The 20,000-nt window shown below is 41.0% G+C and overlaps 1 protein-coding gene across 3 annotated transcripts in view; it reads right to left on the reverse strand.

Annotated features, from left to right (window-relative positions):
* Nucleotides 1-20,000, reverse strand: part of fat3a (FAT atypical cadherin 3a) — a 228,981-nt gene that overhangs the window by 163,854 nt on the left and 45,127 nt on the right. For all 3 annotated transcript variants that reach the window (XM_037546775.1, XM_037546774.1, XM_037546773.1), the window contains exon 2: nt 5,521-5,570. The gene's annotated coding sequence lies outside the window, so the exon portion shown is untranslated. The remainder of the gene's footprint in view (nt 1-5,520; nt 5,571-20,000) is intronic.

The following is a 20,000-nucleotide window of genomic DNA, read 5'->3' on the forward strand; positions in this document are numbered from 1 at the left end:
CCTCTGTGGTATAATCACAGTAAAGCACAGCCTCTTGTGGCTTTTTGCCTTAAGAAATGCAGAAAAGAGTTCAGTGAAGATATTTTGGTGCCCAGCGTCACCTGAACATCCTGCTTTTCACAACTGGAATCAGTACATCGTCAAATATTGGGCACATCTGTCTGATCTATTGGCTATGTGACGATATTGATATGAGACTGATTTCACTGATCATCATATCTGTCAGTGCTCCACTGAAGGAGTGGACGGGTCCAAAAACCATATAAAATAAAGTCACCGGTGTGAATCTGGGAGGAGTCACTGTCAACACTGACATCATCTCTCTCTCCCTTTCTCTCTCTCTCTCTCTCTCTCTTTCTCTGTTTAGATGTTTAAATGTGATTCTAACAGAGAGACACTTGTTCATCACTGATGTTTTTATATGCAGATGTTAAACTATTGTATTTATATGTGTGTGTGTGTGTGTGTAAACATGTTCTACATGACAAAAGAGTCTCTCGTACACACACACACACACACACACACAAACAGAGGCAGCAGTTCAGACTCCGGTGGTGACCAGTCATGTAAAGCAGCTGGCTGTCAATAGCAACCGCATCTCAACGACCTCTCAGCCATTCAGATGCTAATACACACACACACACACACACACACACTCACACACTCACACACACACACACACACACTCAGATCTGGTATTGAACCTCAGCCTAATCCTGTACACACCCACACGTTAACATAATACCTCTGCAGCACATATATTCACATCTTCGTCAGCCACGTTAACCATGTTACCGCGGTAACAGCGTCCGGTATCAGTAAAACTCATTTACCACCGATTTTACAGCTTGTCATTAATTTCTGGATTTATTTTAAGCAAATATTCCCTAATATTCCCAAACCTGAACATGATCTGCTAATGATTTTTCAACGTTCAGCTTGTTTGAGCTGTAAGCAGCGTGAACCCTTTTTGAAATTCTTCTACTGTTACAATGTCAAGCTTGTAACCATAGCAGAACCCTTTCCATCAATCTGAAGAACACTGTTGTGATGCAAAGAACCCTTTAATCATGCAAACGGTTTTTTGAGTGTTCTTGGTTTTCTTAACTAAAGAACCCTTTTCTAAGTGTGTGTTCTTAACTAGTACTGCTCTGCCTCAGGGTGACACTGCAGCAGACTGGTTCACCCAGTTGGTCCTTCATAGCCTAGAAACCGTAACTCTGCCCGGATTCCTGTGAAAAACTCTACGATGTGCTGCAGCAGATCTGTCCACCTGAAAACTCGCCCAGTTTCCCAAGAGTTTGGAGTGAAGAATGAGTTGTTTCCCAAAGCGAAGATCAAAGGGACGGAGTAACTGAGTAAGATCTCAGTTAATGTGAGGAAGAGCAGATCACCAAACTAGAACAGAGCATTTACAGAGGAATATTTGTAAAACCAGCGGCAACAGCCGACATGGGACTCACCAAACACCACAGGGTATTTCACACACTGTAAACAAGATGCATTGACTAAGTTTCCATGTAGCAAAACTTGCAACATCAATATAGGCAGCTGTTCCAAACGTATTCAGGGCTGTGTGGAGATGCAAATCTGGTATTTTCAAATCCGACATAAGCCACTTTCATATGTGGTCTTAAATCTGATATGGATCTCATTTATTGCAACGTGACATCAGATAAGAATTCACATGCTTTTTTTCCCACAGTGCGTGCGCCATTGTAACGTGGAGCGATGAGGCGGACGCATGTGCGGAGGTAAGCGACTTTTATTAAGGGCAAATCCAGGGTCGTAGTCAAAACAGTCCAAGTTCAGGAAGCCAACACGGAGAGATTGGGGTTCAGACATGACAAGAAACACAAATAGCAAACAGCTTCAAACACAATACAGAGGACAAAGACCGATACATTAAACAAAGACCGGCGAACACTAAGGACAAACACATGGCTTAAGTAACACAGGGACAATGAGGGTCAGGTGCAGACAATCAGGGGCGGAGTTACAAAACAAGGGGTTGGACTAGGACCACAACAAAAACACACATGGACAGGACTGGGAGGGGCCAACCGTGACAGCCATCATTCAGCATTACTCTGGCAGCAGTGCCACACAGAAGATAAAGTCTGTAAACAGCGGAAAAACAACTTTGAACAAATGAATAAATACATTTCTTTATGAAGTATAATTTAATGGCAAAAGCTGGCATCACCTCTCCAAACCTTCCTTCGCGGTCATATGGGGGTTTTGCTTTGCCTTTCTTTTTAGCATAGTAGCAGTTCTGTCTGACAGCTTTCAGATCTGGCCTCGATTTCTACAGTTCCCCTTGACTGCCATTGTTCAATGAGATTTGGACAGTGGAATATGTGAGCTTGAAGTGACAATTAGCTTCACAGCTGCTTACAAGTGCTCATGGTTGTTGAGCATTAGCATGAGGCCTGAAGACAGAATCAATAACGCTCAGCTGACACTTCCTAGTAACAATGTTTAACCTGCCTAACCAGCCCTAATGAGCCAGTTGAGTCCTAACGAGTTAATTAACTTCTAAGACTTTATGATATTGACTGTCAGCCCTAGTCTGGTTTGTTGGCATATCCAGATTGTCTCCAGATAGATTTTCAATACTCTAGACAGCTATAAAAACATGAAATCTGGATCCAATTTACACTTGGAGGTGATTTGAAATGTGATTCCAATCTTAGTGTTGTCACGATTGGCCCCTCCCAGTCCTGTCCATGTGTTCGTGTTTTGGTTTAGCCCATGTGTATTTGTTTTGGTTTTGGTCTAGTCCTGCTGCCTCGTTTCGTGACTCCGCCCCTGATTGTTTTCACCTGTCCCTTGTTTTCCCTTTGATACTTAAGCCCTGTGTTTGCACTTTGTCTTTCCTGGTCTTTGTCCTTGCCCTGTTTGAGTGTATCGGTCTTTGTTGGATGTATTGGTCTGTGTTTGATGTTTGTTTCTCCATGTTGTTGGTTTGATTCTGCTATCTGTCATGTCTGTCCACCCTCGACTCTGTGTAGATTATTGGAACCTGGACTGTCTCGACTACAACCCTGGATTTGCCCTCAATAAAAGTCGCTTACCTCCGCACATGCGTCTGCTACCATGTTCCCCGTTACAGGTGTAGATGCTCTGGACCCTCAAATTGGGTTTCAAGGTGAATGTCAAATTCCTGAGTGACAGAAGTGCTGGGATTCAGAAGATCGCCAAAGATTCAGAGAATCTTGAAGAGTTTGGAGAGCGAGATGATGCACCTCCATCTCTCCTGCATCTGGTTTGAAATCCAGCATAGCTACATAGTTACTGATACCTACGTCGTTACGTGGCAACCCATGCAGATAGTCTGGCGATGTCTGGATGCACAAAATCCGATCTGTCTGGACAGTCGTCTCAAAAGATCTGATTTAAGAAACAAACCCACCAAGATTACACTTTTTCCCCCTTCTATTTTCATATGTGATCCTAGATCGGATACATATCCAGTTTGTGGCCATGCAGACTTGTGAACGCTCGGATCGGAATTCATCTGCGTGTACAGGTCATTTGGGATGCTGGTTCGTTCACATTAAGGACAGATTTGAATCATCTAAAAGAGTGTGAACCATCGCGTCAGAGAGATCGGAATTGAGCAAAGATGGATTTGAGAAATGAGGCTTGTAATGTGAACATAGCCAAATTCAACCAGTTTGAACGTCGCTTATGACAGGAAGGATCACTTTTGCACATGCCCAAATACCTTTTTTCTTGGCTTCTATTTTCAAGTTAATCAAATAAAAAGTAATAGTGCATGAACACTTGCCGAAAAGGTTGCTTGTTAAAACCCATAATAGATAAATCTTCTATTATGAGCTCTCTTATTGCTGTTGTTATGATTTGTTATTATTGCACTCTGTATAAAATAATCTATGGAAACACAAAATCATAAGAGTCAAAGCAAAAGGCCAAATGGACTATGGGAAGGCAGGTTTGCCAGCTTTTATGGGTCTCAGAAACAATACGCTTTAATAATTCAGATAACTGTGAGGGTTTGTGATCAAAGCCGACAGTTTGTATCTGACTACACACACACACCACACACATCACACATTGCCATGCGAGAATAAAGAAAAACGCCCCATCAGACTCCTCAGCTGACGCCGAAGACTAAAAGACGGTTTACGCTGTGAAATATTCATGCTTCCCAGCACTGTGTGTGAGCGCTAGCCTCCAGCTCTGCTGCGCTTTGGAAGTTTGGGAGTTTTGACGGCGCCGTAAACAGGCCGCATTAACGCGGGCCTGCAGGAGTTGAAGGCAGAGCCGATAGCACTTCAAAGCAACAAACACAGCTACGAGGAAATCACGACTAATGGAGCAGCATTTAACGCGTAGCGCCGCGGCACGAGCGCCCCAAACTCTCCCAACTCCCAGTCGGCCATGAACTCCTCAGCTCTGACTTCCATGTCAGTCTTAATTGCGCTCATTGCTGTGCCGCAAATCCCCCCGCAGCTGCATCGGCGTCAGGTTTGATGTCATGTTAAAGCAGCACTGCGTGATGTTTTTTGTTAAAACTGAAAGACGTGTCATTACTCAGTGAGGACAAACAAGAACACACCAAAATATGATGAGTGGGCTCTGCTGCGAGTCGCCCTGTAAAGCCTGAAATAGTCATTTAAAAGTCAGAGGAGTTGAGTTTGTCACACCACGTCATACGTCTTTACGTATTAACATCACACACGCACTCTAAAAGAAGGTCTGACTCAATGTTAAGGCCTCAAATGATCTCAGAATCAAGATTATACTGATGAAAATTTGACGACAGTAGATAATTACCATCTCACACCCTCAGAAGATGCGACAAAATTTTTGTTTTGACTAAAATCTCTATGAATTCTGTTTCAACACACTCAGAAAAGTCAGATCCGTCCAACTTCGATGGTCTGAAGCTCAACCCGACCTTACCAAATGTTCTTCTGCACGTTGCATGCAATTACATATTTACACCAGAGGGGGCAAATCCCCAAATCCCCAAAAAGTGTTTAAACAACAAGCCTTTTGTTACAGAAAAATCTTAAATCCCTAAGATAAACTGTAGCGCTACATGTGGTAAATGCCGTGTTTAAAGGGAAGAGGCAAAACAACTTGACAAGACTGGCTAACATAGATTGTATTCACGCCTCAGAGGCTCAAGACTTGGACTTGCATGCCAGAGACTCAAGATTTCATTTGGATTCGCAACTCAGAGGCTTGGCTTGGACCGGCACCTCAGAGGCATCAAACGGCTTGTGAGCATCTCTGATTCTGACATACTGTTTAGTCTGGTAGCAAAAGTCCCTCCAACTCATCCAAAAGGCACTGGATGGAGCTCCATCATTCCAGAAAACACAGTTCTGCTTTCTACCCCTTATACCCCTCAAAAAATGATGACAACAGAAAACATAATAAAAGTACAAAAAAAACACACCACATGCAGGTTTACTTACACTCACAAACTAATGCAAACTTAGCGCTCATCAGCTACCAAGTGCAGATAAATCAGCATTAACTTACCTCTCATTGTCGGAGATTTGCTCGCCATCACGCCACTCCGTCTCAAACACCTGAAGAAAAACAACAGCTATTAATATTACTGTCAGTGTTAACCTGCCTCATCTTTGAGCACAGCTGGTTGGCATTAGCTAGATAAGCGAAAGGTTATTGTCATAATGACTTAATCAGAACTGGATTAATCCTGTTAATGATAATAAAATCTCAACATGTTAATTGAAAGAATTACAACATAAGAGTAGCAGTTTAAATACCTATGCTAATCTGTTCATTTTCAGCTGATCCACCAATCGTGGTTAATATATCAGATTTAAAAAAATCATCAATATGCTACAAAAGAATGAGGACTTTTATTTTGAAAAAAGAAATTGTATATCAGTGAAATGACACGGTAGTCTGAATTAATGTCATGGAAATACAAATATGTATACTTTATAAATGTTGATTTAAACGTTCAAGGACATGCTACAAAATGTTTATAACACATTCATAAGATGTTCAAAAACTTTACAACGAAAACGTCAAGATCATTATAATTTATCAAAGTTTCTCAAAAAAAAATCATTCATTCATACAAGGTAAGAGTTTCCAATAAAGCATGATGATAATTTATATATATATATATATATATATATATATATATATATATATATATAATCATTATTAATTAATATTCTATAAATTTTGTTTATTCAAATATTAACTTTTTTCCAAGTCCATTTTCCCCATTTATTTTTGTCCATCCTTCCTAAAATTGCCACACAATATAAAGAACAACATGTATTTTCAAATTATGTCAAAAACTGAGAATCGACAAAATTGGAGGTTTTGTTCCGAAAGCAGCGATATACATAACCTTAATAACTCGTTTCTGTTTGAATACAGTTCTAGCCAGTATTCTGGACGAGTCTATGCTTTCCTATGATACTCTATGAGTTCACACTGAAATATATGGGCCATATACAGGCACATGACACACTATTGCACGCTACGGCACACCATTAAATCTGGAATATATGAGGTGCCGTTATCGACTGGATGAAATCCGCTACTATGGAAGGTTTCTGACGGTGACCATTACAGCAGGGCGGTAGAGGAGATCAAGTTCCCTTTTTCTTTATGATTTCTGCTCATTAAAAATAGATCAATCAGCGCCTCAGGCCACCGTGGGTTTCTGTGTCACAGGAATGAGGTCTGTGCAGTGTGAGGTGAATAACAGTGGTCCATTATGGCTTATTGTGACAGTTTAGCTATGAATGGTAGCAGCACTGAAGCGATACTTTGACAAGAAATCTGATGTAGTCAGTCAGCCCAGACATGCTTGGTGTCCCAAGTTTGCTCCTTTTTTTTTTGGATTGATGCTAATGCTGCTAGCAGCTAATAGATATTTATTCCTCACCAATTAGCAACGTGCTACTAATAATGCAGTAATGCTTTTATTTCATTGCCAACTTTTGGTTTTTAACAATTGAGGAAAAATCTTACAATGCCTAACAGAAAATTCAAGATCAGGATTCTTTTCTTCTGTGGTATCTATGTAGATGCAGCCAGGCGAGCGCTTGATTAGGGTTTCAGGAGCCAGAAAGAAGGCCTTTAAAGTTAGATTGGCTACTTACATAATTAGGAACGGATGGTGGAACCGACCACCATAACCCAATGTTAATATAAGCCAGGTTTCAGGTAGTTAGGCATGGAAAACATCAGCAATAGCAGGACGCTTTGCTGAACGATTCACTATAAAACTGATTCATACAAGCTCAAATATGTGCGAATGTCTATTAGACGCTTCAAATAAATAATAAAATGAGCTTTACAAACTTGAAATGTCTGTGTTAAATCTACCGAACAGCCGAATATTTGTGAGTCAGCATTAGTTCAGCGCAAACACACTACTGGAAACTACATGGGGACCAAGGAGAAATTAGTGTTATGGCAGGTTTGAGGCCTAAACTAAAAGAGATTCCTTAGCTTATTTGTGAATATTGCATGCTGGGAGATCGATGCTCCAAGTCAGATGCCCAGGAAACAAAGCAGTGTGAATAACACACACACACACACACACACACACACACACAGTTATATTGGCATATTGATCACACCTTTGCGTGCTAGGTTGCTCAGTTATGCAGCTGCTGCTTGTGAAATCAGTCTCTGCTGAAAGACTGGAAATAACTGGAGAGGAATCACACACACACACATACACACTTTAAAGGAACAGTCCAACAAAAATACGCTTCAGCCTCCCCTCTTTTCTTTTCATACTCTGCTCACCGCTGTCAGCGTACAATTATATTGCTTTGTTTGCAAAAGGAAAAAATTAAAGATAACTATGGAACAAATGCATTTTTCAATGTAATCAAATCAAACAGTTAATTATTTACATTTTTATATACTCAAAATGATGTCTTGGTAGCCAGCTAGCTGACTTTCCTGTTCCACCTTAAATTATCCTTGAGTGTCAGAACTGCTGCACCATTTAAGGTGGAATGGGAAAAATTCAAACTACAATCTGGCGATTTTGTGCTTTGTGAATGATTCACCGGCAAGACGCGACAGAAGCCGAGAAACGCAGACCTTTAATTCAGTGTTTTCACTCCAGGTTTGGAGCCACTGCACTGTATAGTGTAATGTTTCTCTCTGCTGTTCACACCTCGTTCAGCTCAAGAAGGGATTAATTAGCTGATAATATGAGGGATTTTAACCAGGGAAGCCACAGTTATGCAGTGCAGGCGTTTCGGAACTGGAGCTGAACTCTGAACTAACTGCACTAGCAAACTTACAATTTACAGAATCATGTCACAGTTTTCCGACCCGCGACATTCAGTCTGATATTTAGCGTTTATGTTTCTCCATTTAAACATCATTTGAATCAGAAACAGAGAGTAAAGCTATAGCGGGGGTCTGCAGCTCCGTTAGGGGGCCAACTGTTTATCTCTCGGCTGATAACATCAGCTAAAGTTCTCTAAAGGCCAGTATTGTTCACATCTGTGTTTATTAGCTGATGTCGACATTCAGAACGTATGAGACATCGTTAGTGGGCGCTCCTGGGCTCACACCCCACCAATCAGCACGACGCTAACTGCACACATAAATCATGTAGAGTCATTCAGTTTGTCCAGGAACCTCAAATACACTTGATTACGTGGTTTCTGACATATGTTTTGCTGAACTGTGCCTCTGGGTTGGCACTCACACACGCTCAGAAATGCCCATCAGCGCCCACACACACACACACACACACACACACACACACACACACACACACACACACACAGACACACACACACACACACACAACCTCTTCTCTTCCAGGCTGAACTGGCGTGAACACAGAGGCAGGAATTTAAATTCCTGTTTCAACCTGAACAAATAATTGCACACCTACACACACACACATACACACACACACACCATGCGCAGCTGTTTCTAAAGAGATAATTACACAAACACATCTGGAGCAGAAACACAAAAGCGCACAGAAGCTGGAGAACACCTACAGATATGGAGCACGTCCAGACGGTGCTTTGGTGGGTGTGTGTGTGTGTGTGTGTGTGTGTGTGTGTGTGTGTGTGTGTGTGTAATTCAGTACTCCAGAAGAAAGTGATTGAGACCATGTGCTACTAGCAGGTCAATCTGATATTCCACTGTGAGAAATGTAATCTGTGAAGAACACACACACGCACACACCTGTTTTCATCTGCTGCCAGGATGTGGGTCATAATGTGGGGCATACTTATATCTAATATCATATACAGGTAGCCATATGTAATAATACTGTGTGCCCATTATGTATTATATATGTAATTAGCTACATGTAATAATACCATCTCCCCATTATGTATTATATATGTAAGTAGCCGTATGTAACAGTACTATGTCCCATATGTATTACACGTAAGTAGCTATATATAACAAATCAACGTTCCACATATATTATATATGTAAGTATCTATATGTAACAATATATATGAGCACCTACATTGAATAACACTGTGTCCCCACTATGTATTATATATGTAACTATATCTAACAATGCCATGTCCCCATTATGTATTATATATGGAAGCAGCTATATCGAATAACACTATATCCCTGTTATGTATTGTATATGTAATTAGCTATTTGTAATATTATAGCAGTTCAAAGAAAAACAAGGAGATCTCCAAAATAGTAACTTTACACGAGAAGGTAAAAATGTCCTTTACTTTTAATGTAAGGCAATGGAACCAGACTTTTTTCAGCCATTTTGGGACGTTTCTTTTGGTCCATTCATCGTAAAATTCACACACAAAGTAAACGACAACAGGCATTTCCAAATTATGTCATAAAACTGAAAAACATTAAAAATGGAAAAACAAGGTTTTTTTTCTGACAGCAGTAATATGTAAGGACCCGCATGTAATAGTAATATGCTCCAAAAACAGTGTGATGATACACACACACACACACACACACACACACACTTCCAAACACACGGTCTATAACCCGTATGGTAGATTTTACTGCACGCACTTTGTAACTACACACCAGCGACTGCTGAGCAGAACAAATTAGATACATAAATAAACAAGCCGATCTGAGTGTGAGACTCCCTACAAACACACTTCTGTTCATCTGAACCTTTATGAGTCACTCATATACACACACACACACACACACTCGCCTGTTATGAATCATAAGTAATGAAAATTACACCTATCAGCATCTTCACACGCTCAGATTGGAGAAGCAGCAGCAGTTCTACATCCTTTGTGTGTGTGTTTGACAGGTTTATGCCACATTATGGGGACCTTTCTGTTTTGTGAACACCACAAGCTGGGGACCACAGTGTAAGTCATAAAAGTTTGAGTTAAAGACATTTAACTCAATTTAAGATTAGGATTAGAATTTAGGCTCTAACTGTTTACAGTTAAGGTTTGGATAAGTCTCCAGGAATTGGATGGAAGTTCATGTAACGTCCCCAGATTTCACAGAAGCACATGCCTGTGTGTGTGTATGCCATAAATCCAGCCAGCCAGTCTCTACAGGGCCTGAAAAATGTTTTATTTGAACAGAGGCAGAGAATGGAAAGACTGTTGCGTATGCGCACACACACACACACACACACACACACACACACATACACACACACACACACAATAGAACACAATAGACCTGCACGTAAATAGCATGTGTGTGGTGTACATTATCATATAACAGAAAAAAGCTACATGTAAAAAGATGTTTGTGTGGTCAGTGAGTGTTTATTCATAAAGAAAAATACTAACATTACGATAAATACAAACTGCAATAATACAGTACACAGTGCTTTAACACATGTAGTTATCAGCCAATACCTGATCAATACCTCATTACGTTCAGTCATAGGATGAGTAGATCTGTGCGAATCTGTCTGGAGGAGAAACCTGGAACCAAACCTTGTTCTTTGAACTAGCTTGAAATGAGAAACTCATTACTTTTCACTTGTTACTTGTTACTTTTCACTGCACCTTGTGTTTATTTTTGTTTATTCCAGTGGTATAATATTTCATTAAGTTGTGCTTAGGTGGCTTCTGCACAGCACTGGGTGTAAACTGAATCTCCAAAACAGAAACTCCACATAAGTAAAAAAAAATTATTTCTTTTAAATTAGTTTATTTTGGTTTATTCATTCATGAAAACTTGGTGCCAACAGAATTAACTATTAACAATTAACTATCAACAGTAAGTATATATATATATATGTACTTATATGACATAAAAACACATATGTGTGTGTGTAGTGTGTAGGCCAGAGAGAATGCATTGTGTGTGTGTGTGTGTGTGTGTGTGTGTGTGTGTGTGTGTGTGTGTGTGTGTGTGTGTGCGCATGTTGAAGCAGAGGCCGGCAGCTGCCTAGCTGGAGATTAAGTTCCTTGCAGTTGGCATACACCTGTGTGTGTGTGTGTGTGTGTGTGTGTGTGTGTGTGTGTGTGTGTGTGTGTGTGTGTGTGTGTGTGTGATTGAGTTGGCATGGTCGTTGGCACTCAGAACTAACATGCACATACACTGAGAGAGGAAGAGAATAAATAGAAAGAAACAGAATAGAGACAGAGGGAGAGAGAGTGAATAGAGAGAGACAGAGAGAGAGACGGGAGGGTGAACAGAGAGAGAAAATAGAGAGGGGGGTGAATAGAGAGAGAAAGAGAGAGAAAGACAGACAGAGAGAGAGAGGGGCTAAACAGACAGAGAGAGAGAGGGAGAGAGAACACAGCACAGAGCAGCTTCTCCCTAAACCATCACGCTCTTTCAGTGAAGAAGTGCAGATTCATCTCTACACACTGGCCAACCTGACCAACTCCAGCCACTCTGTCCTCTATCAGCTCCACCTCCACTCTACACACAGCTCTCTCTCTACTTCTCTGTCTCTCATTTTCCCTCTCTCTCTCTCCCTCTCTCTCTCTCTCATTTCGTCCTCTAACTCACTTCAGGAAATGAATGCAAATCTATGCAGTGTCCCCACAATTCACAACTCACTCTCTGTCATTTCTCTTTTTCTCTCTCTATTTTTCTTTTTCATCTCTTTCTGTCCTCATTTCTTCCTTCTCTCTTTCTCTTCTTCTCTCTCTCTCTCTTTCTCCTTCTCTCTTTCTCTCTCTCTCCTTCTCTCTCTCTCTCTCTCTCTCTCTCTCTGTGAACTCATTACTTTCAGTTCAGACTATTTTTAATTCATCATGAACAAACACTCCAAAGATTAATGGAGCTCATTCAGAAAGGAGGAGGTGCACACACACACACACACACGCGCGCACACACACCAATCGAACTCTCTGACTAATACACACAAAATCCTGTAACAACACAATACAGTGCAGAAAAACTTGTTTATATTAATAACTATATTAATAACTACTACTCTCTCTCTCTCTCTCTCTCTCTCTCTCTCTCTCTCTCTCTCTCTCTCTCTCTAACACTCGTCTGTTTCTCTCTCCCTGACTCTGTCCCTTTCTCGCTCACCCGTATCTCTCTCTCTCCCCTCTCTTTCACTCTCTCCTCTCCTTGGTGATAAACAGTGAGCTCCAATCACAGTTCACATTAACAGATCCACAGCCTCTCTAACAGCCTCTCAGTGCGTCTGTCCTGCAGCGGCGCTGAGTTACATTTGTCTCCTAACTCACCTGACCGCTCGTCACGGCCATAATAACTAACGAGGCAGCAACATACAGCTGGACTATAAACCACCGAAGGCTGTTACTTTTGGTCCCCTGAAATAAGAGACTATTAGGAATGCAAATCTCTGCAAATGCAAAATTTCACCTCAATTCAATTATTTCAGAAGTTCGTTGTTTCTCAGGAGATTTGTAAGGAAATTAGACTACAAGATCGTCCACTTTCATAATGAAGGAAGTCGAGGTTAAAAAACAAAACTGCATTTTAAAAACTAATTAAAATCTGTCTGCAGAGAAAACTGGTCTCCTAACAACCATCTGGAAGACCCTGGTGGACTCCAAAACTGCCCCTATCAGATAAACAGAGAGAGAGGAGAAAATGAAGCTGCTTCAGATCTGAAAACATCCACCGGTGTTTCTATCCATCCTTCCACTGTCAGAAGACCACTCAGCGCTGTGGGTCTGAAAGGACGTGTAGCTGATCAAGAAGAAGCTCACTGAGAAAAGGAGACGGACACATCAAAGTCTAAGGTGTTGCTAGGCTAGCTCAATGCTATGGTATTGCAGGTGGTTGCTAACGTGTTACAAGGCTGTTGCTATGATTTCCTAGGTAGTTCCTGTTTCTAAGTCATTGCTATGGAATCCCAAGTGGTTGCTAAGGTGTTGCTGGGTCGTTGCTGTGGAATTCCAGGTGAACACTAAGCTATTACAAGGCTATTGCTATGTCATCCCAAGTAGTTGCTATGGTGTTCTGAAGCCATTGCTAAGGAATTCCAAGTCAATGTTAAGGCTGCTGCTATGATATCCCAGGTGGATGCTAAGGTGTTTCTAAGCCATTGCTATGGAATCTGAAGTAGTTGCTAATGTATTGCTAGGCTAGGCTGTTACTATAGTATCCTAGGTGGTTGCTAAAGTGTTGCTACACTTTTGTTATGTCATCCCAAGTGGTTGCTAAGGTGTTGCTAGGCCATTTCTTTGGTATGCCAGGTGGTTGCTAAGGTGTTACTATGTCATCCCAAATGGGTGCTAAGATGTTGCTAGGCCATTGCTATGGTATTCCAGGTGGATGCTATGTGTCACAGGGCTGTTGTTATGATTGGTTACTAAGGTTTCTAAGCCATTGCTACAAAATCCCAAGTGGTTGCTAAGATGTTGCTTGGTAATTGCTATGTTATGTTAGGTGGTCTTAGGTTCTCTGAACAGTGTACTGACCACCCCAGCGTCCAGACCTCAACATCACTGAATTTGTTTGGATTGCTGCAGAAAATGATCAACCAACTTTGAAGACTGAACCTTGGAGGTGTGGAAAAGTATTCTTGCATGCCTAAATTATCTAGTACCTCCCTCAGGCCATGCCAGTCATCTCTGATAGACATTGTTACAACATTTCTGATGATATGTTATTTATAAACATGTACTAAAGCACATTAGCATAAAGCTAAAAACTGTAGATGTAGATCTTGAAGCCTGAAATTTATCTTTAACTGCTGCCCCTTTTTTTACTGGAGAACAAAGAATTTCTGCCAAGTGATTAATGAGTTCCACCAAATTAGGGGGTTCAGATCCCTGTACGGGACGAGGTGATGCCAGCTTGGCGCAAGTGTTTGACCGCTCCTGTTGTGCCCTTGACCAATCTGCTAAACTACAGATTACTCAAGGGGCAATGCAAAATGGTTCAAGTACCCCCTTCCCTAGCCCCCCAAATACCATCTGCCTAAACACAACTAAACTTGCCCAACTGCCCCATTGATGTCACACAAGGTCACTGGCCATTGCTCTTGTGTCCTTCGTTTGGTAAACACCTTCACGGCATCTACTGAATCACAGCAAACACAGTGCTGCACTGGGGTATACCTGACCGGGGGAGGTACCCCATCTGTTTCCCTCCAGTTCTTTCTTAAATATACTTCTGAAGTCGTCCATCATTCTGCAGTCGCTCTCATGCCCATAAAAGGACATCCAGGTCATAACCGCTTTTCTCAATGGGAAAAAATGAACAGCGTTGCTAATTACTGCCCCCTGTGGCAAAGAAAAACAATCTGAAGCTGATACATTTTGGCCTTCACACATTTTCCTCTGAATGTCACCAGATCCTCTGAATTATGGGGTCATTCATCACAGGGCCTTGGGTCATTAAGCAGTCCTTCAGCACAGGGCATGATAGCTGATGATTTTTACCATAGAGAAAACCAGCTTAGTCCCTGGTTAAGTTCCTTATATGGGCATGACACTGACCACAGAATGAGGGCATGACTTCAGACATCTGTAGTTTATTGTATCCTTTTCTGAATCTCTGGAAACTGTTTTGCTCGTGATTTTGGTCTTTTCCAACTAAACCTATTGTGATATTAAAGATACAACAATAAACAAGCAGCGCAACATAATATGTACTGTTCTTTTACGCACCGCATTATGATACGTTTCAGATGCCTTAAAAATGCTATTTGTTTTGTTTTTGCTTTTTTTCCGATCCAATTACCTAAACAAGACTGCAGTACTTGGAACTGAAAACACTAAACTTTTTGTCAGTATGTCTACCAAAAATATTTTTATAGCATAAAAAGTGTTTATAAAAAATAAATAACTATGAAATCTCAGGTGGTTACTAAGGCACTGCTACATTATTACATGTGGTTGCTAAGGTGTTGTTAAGCCATTACTATGTTATCCCAGATGGTTGCTAAGGTTTTACAAGGCTGTTGCTATGTTTTCCCAAGTGGTTACTAAAGTGTTACAAAGGTGTTGCTATGACATCACAGGTGATTGCTAAGGTGTTACTAAGGTATTGTTACAGGAATCCCAAGTGGCTATGAAATTTTAGATGATTACCAAAGTGTTGCTATGTTTACCCAGATGGATGCTATGATATTGCCCAGATATTGCTATGGACTCCCAAGTGGTTGCTAAGGTGTTGCAAGGCTATTACTATGTTATCTCAGGTTGTTGCTAAGGTGTTGCAAGGCCGTTGCTATGTTACCCCAGGTGGTTGTTACAAGGCTTTTGATTTGTTATCATAGTCGGCTGCTAAGGCATTGCTAGGTTATTGCTATGTTATCACAGGTGGTTGCTAATGTGTTACAAGGCTGTTGCTATGTTACCCCAGGCATTTGCTGCTAGGCTGTTGATTTGTTATATTAGTTGGTTGCAAAGGTGTTGCTAGGCAATTTCTATGTTATATCCGGTGGCTGCTAAGGTGTTGCTAGGATATTATTATGTTATACCAGTGTGTTGCTAAGGTGTTAAAAGATTGTTGCTATGACATCACAGCTGGTTGCTAAAGGTGTTGCCAAGCCATTCTTACAGAACCCCAAGTGGTTAGTGGTGTTGTTAGGCCAATGCTGTGGTATCCCAGGTGGTTGCTAATATGTGTCCTTTATGACATCATTTGTGGAGGTCAGAATTCAACTTTCTCAAAATCCCAACATTCACTTCCTGCTGTGTTTCAAGAAATGCCCCATGAAAATCTGATGTGCATTCAGTCCCAGAAGCACAAGCACACTTTTCCGTTTGTGAAGCTGGTACCATGCCAGCTTGATGGTACAAAACACAGCAATGAATAATAAAATGAAAGTCATTTGACAACAAACCAGAGCCTGATGTCGTCTGTGAGAAACTGTCCTGATATCTGACATTTTGCAGGGACCCATCAGGCTCAGGAGGAAGCTGACAGAGATTCAAGCATCGTTACGATATTCTAGATTTTGTGATGTGACATTTTTGCCATAACTGCTCACCCTTTCCCTCATCCATTTTGCCCCCTAGAGAGGCGTAGGCCTGCTCTGCAGCTGGTATTGTTAAGTAAAGGTTAAAGACGACTGTACATGCTTTTTCATGACGAGTCGGAGCGGATCGAGACGGATCGAGACAATATTCAATACAACAGAGCAGCAATCGATCCAGCATAATTCACTCCATTATAAATAGACCATAGGGAAAAGAGGCATTGATTTATTGCAGCTGAGGTATTGACAGGATGTCTGGGAATGCTCGCAGTCTGGAGAGCCACCGCAAGACTGCAGCGAGCGCATGTGGTGCATAGTGTGTCATGAGTATAAAAACACCAGCACGCCCTCAGGCAAACATCTAGTGGGGCCGTGAGTAATGCAGCCCCCCGATACCAGCTGCCTGCTGACATGCACACATGCATTAGACTCCAGCACATACCCGCACGGTGCAAGACAACGTCCTGGTCTGATTGGCCCATGAATAGATTTGTGAAACATGAGCGGCAGCTGTTGGCAGCTGCATTCGATCAGGTTTCAGATACACACACCTTGGAAGTTGAGCATATTGGGGACAAAACATTAACTATAAAATGCATCATTACTTTTTCACAGGCCAATTTTTATGTCCTCGCTTATGTTTTTCCTCAATATGTTCACCAATATGTTGAATTTAGCTAATAAACTGTAATCATGCATTCAAAATGTGCCGAAGTATGCTCTCTGTAGAGGACGTGTTCACTTGTTTTCAGTTAGAAAATCAACAGCACCATAAAAATTGACCACATTTTTGCTTAAATATCTGCCAATGCTGCTATTTTAGCATCCATAAACTGTAGAAATGAAAAATTAGGACTAAATCCACTTGGGTTAGCATTAGTAAGAAGCATTGAATTCATTTCTGTAGGATTCAGAATGCTATAAAATGAATAAAATGCAAATTGTTTTATTGCAGTAACTCAACATCGCCTAAAAGTTCTGCTCAATACATCAATAATGCATCAACAAAGATCAGTCAAATCTAAAATTAATGCTGATATTTAAGCAATTATATCCAGACACTGATGTGAATATATTGACATTCTTCATGTAAACAACAGCAACATTGAGACCAAAATGGGCCAATACATCAAATTAAACTTTTTTCAACTGTTTTTCTGGATAATTTTCTGACTAATAAAATCCATTTTTATTGTTTTTGCATTCTTTACCTCACTCACACCTTGAAAAAAAGCTCAATTATTTTCCTGTCTGACACAGGCTAATGCTAATCATAATAGGAGCTGATCCACTCTAATGCTAATCATAATATGAGCTGATCCTCTCTAATGCTAATCATAATCTGGGCTGGCACAAGGTTTGCTTGCTAACACAGAAATTGATCTCTGGAGGGCAACCAAACATTTAGCTAGCTTTAAGTGCTGTTCCCTGAATTCAGCCCTGACAAACTTTAGCTCTAGGAACTGCTTCACTCTCATTTGATGAGCTGATCCCTGGTTAACTTTACCTTTATGAGCTGATCCCTGGTTAAATTCACTTTATGAGCTGATCCCTGATTAACTGTACCTTTATGAGCTGATCCCTGGTTAACTTCACTTTATGAGCTGATCCCTGATTAACTTTAGCTTTATGAGCTGATCCCTGGTTAACTTCACTTTATGAGCTGATCCCTGATTAACTTTACCTTTATGAGCTGATCCCTGGTTAACTTCACTTTATGAGCTGATCCCTGGTTAACTTCACTTTATAAGCTGAATCCTGGTTAACGTTAGTTTAACAAGCTGATCCCTACTTTGGCTTTATGAATTGATCCCTCGTTAACGTTAGTCTTATGAGCTAATCTCTGGTTAACATTATCTTTGTGAGCTGATCTCTATAACTGTACTTTATGAGCTGATGTCTGGTAATTTTTTTGCTTTATAAGCTTATTTATGATATATGGTTAACTTTTGCTTTATGAACTGATCCGTGGTGAAATGTATGAGCTAATCCCTGGTTAAGTTCTGCTTTAGGAGATGATCCATGGTTAACTTTAGCTTTATGAGCTGATCCCTGGTTAAATTTCTGAGCTGATCCCTGGTTAACTTTACCTTTATAAGCTGTTTCCTGGTTAATTTTGCCTTCACAAGCTGATCCTTGGCTAACTAACTGTTCCCAGGTTAACTTTATGAGTTGATCCCTGGTTAACTTCACTTTATGAGCTGATCCCTGGTTAGGTTTGGCTGTACCAGCTGATCCCTGGTTGATATTAGGTTGACATTAGCTTAAAGATCTGGTTCTTACTCTAACTTAAAGGGCACAGAGGCAAGTTGACCATTGGTTAACTTTAGCTGTTCCCAGGTTAACTTTATGACCTGATCCCTGGTCAGCTTCACTTTATGAGTTGATCCCTGGTTAACTTTATGAGCTGATCCCTGGTTAACTGTACGTTTATGAGCTGATACCTGGTCAACTTCACTTTATGAGCTGATCCCTGGTTAACTTTACCTTTATGAGTTGATCCCGGGTTAACTTTATGCAGCTGATCCCTGGTTAACTTTATGCAGCTGATCCCTGGTAAACTTTATTTTTATGAGCTGATCCCTGGTTAGATTTGGCTGTACCAGCTGATCCCTGGTCAACTTCACTTTATGAGTTGATCCCTGGTCAACTTCACTTTATGAGTTGATCCCTGGTTAACTTTATGAGCTGATCCCTGGTTAACTTTATGAGTTGATTCCTGGTTAACTTTATGCAGCTGATCCCTGGTTACCTTTATGAGCTGATCTCTGGTACACTTTATTTTTATGAGCTGATCCCTGGTTAAGTTTGGCTGTACCAGCTGATCCCTGGTTGATATTAGATTGACATTAGCTTAAAGATCTGGTTCGTACTCTAACTTAAAGGGCACAGAGGCACTAGCCGTCAGCTGGTACTGACTATCTAAACAGCCCATGTTCTGTATGTATGTAAACTCGCTGCGGGGCTGAAGGGGCCGAGTAAATGGCATTAATGAACTGTATAATGTAAAGCGGAAACGCTAGCTGCATTGCTCTGGGCTGTTCCCCTGGTCTTTCAAACATTCCCCGTGCCCACTTTCCCCACAAAAGTGTTTATACGCTTTATGAAATGCTGACTCTGTCGGAGTCAGGCATATGAATTTTTTCTGAAAGATCGATTTTTTTGCTGCCTTGCAGCAGTTTTTTTTTCCTCGTTCCTAATGAAGGCCCAACTCTCGGCGGGTAAACAATTAAAACAGCTTCACACAAACACGCAGGGAGAAAATCCTCTTTTAGAAAATGGAAAATGTGCCTGCTGCAGAAAAGCATCATCCCTCTCTCTCTCTCTCTCTCTCGCTCCACTATCTTTCCTTCCTCCCCCAGTTCCTCTCTCTCATGCAGAGATTATCTTACACTGCAGCCATCACCAACAGAACACAGGGATGTAATCGCTGCCATGAGGCACATGTGAAGTACAGATGACTGGCTGTAAACGGTGCATTTGTGATAGTTTTCATCCAATTAAATCCAGGTTAAGTTTATTGTACCTTAATTGCCCTTAATACACAGGCCAATAAGAACGCTTTTCTCTCTGGCTCCATGGTGGTCGTAAAAACAGTAGCAGTAAAACTTAATATAAATTAAAATCTTAATGA

Source organism: Pygocentrus nattereri, chromosome 17, assembly GCF_015220715.1.
Source record: "Pygocentrus nattereri isolate fPygNat1 chromosome 17, fPygNat1.pri, whole genome shotgun sequence".
NCBI classification, from domain to species: domain Eukaryota; kingdom Metazoa; phylum Chordata; class Actinopteri; order Characiformes; family Serrasalmidae; genus Pygocentrus; species Pygocentrus nattereri.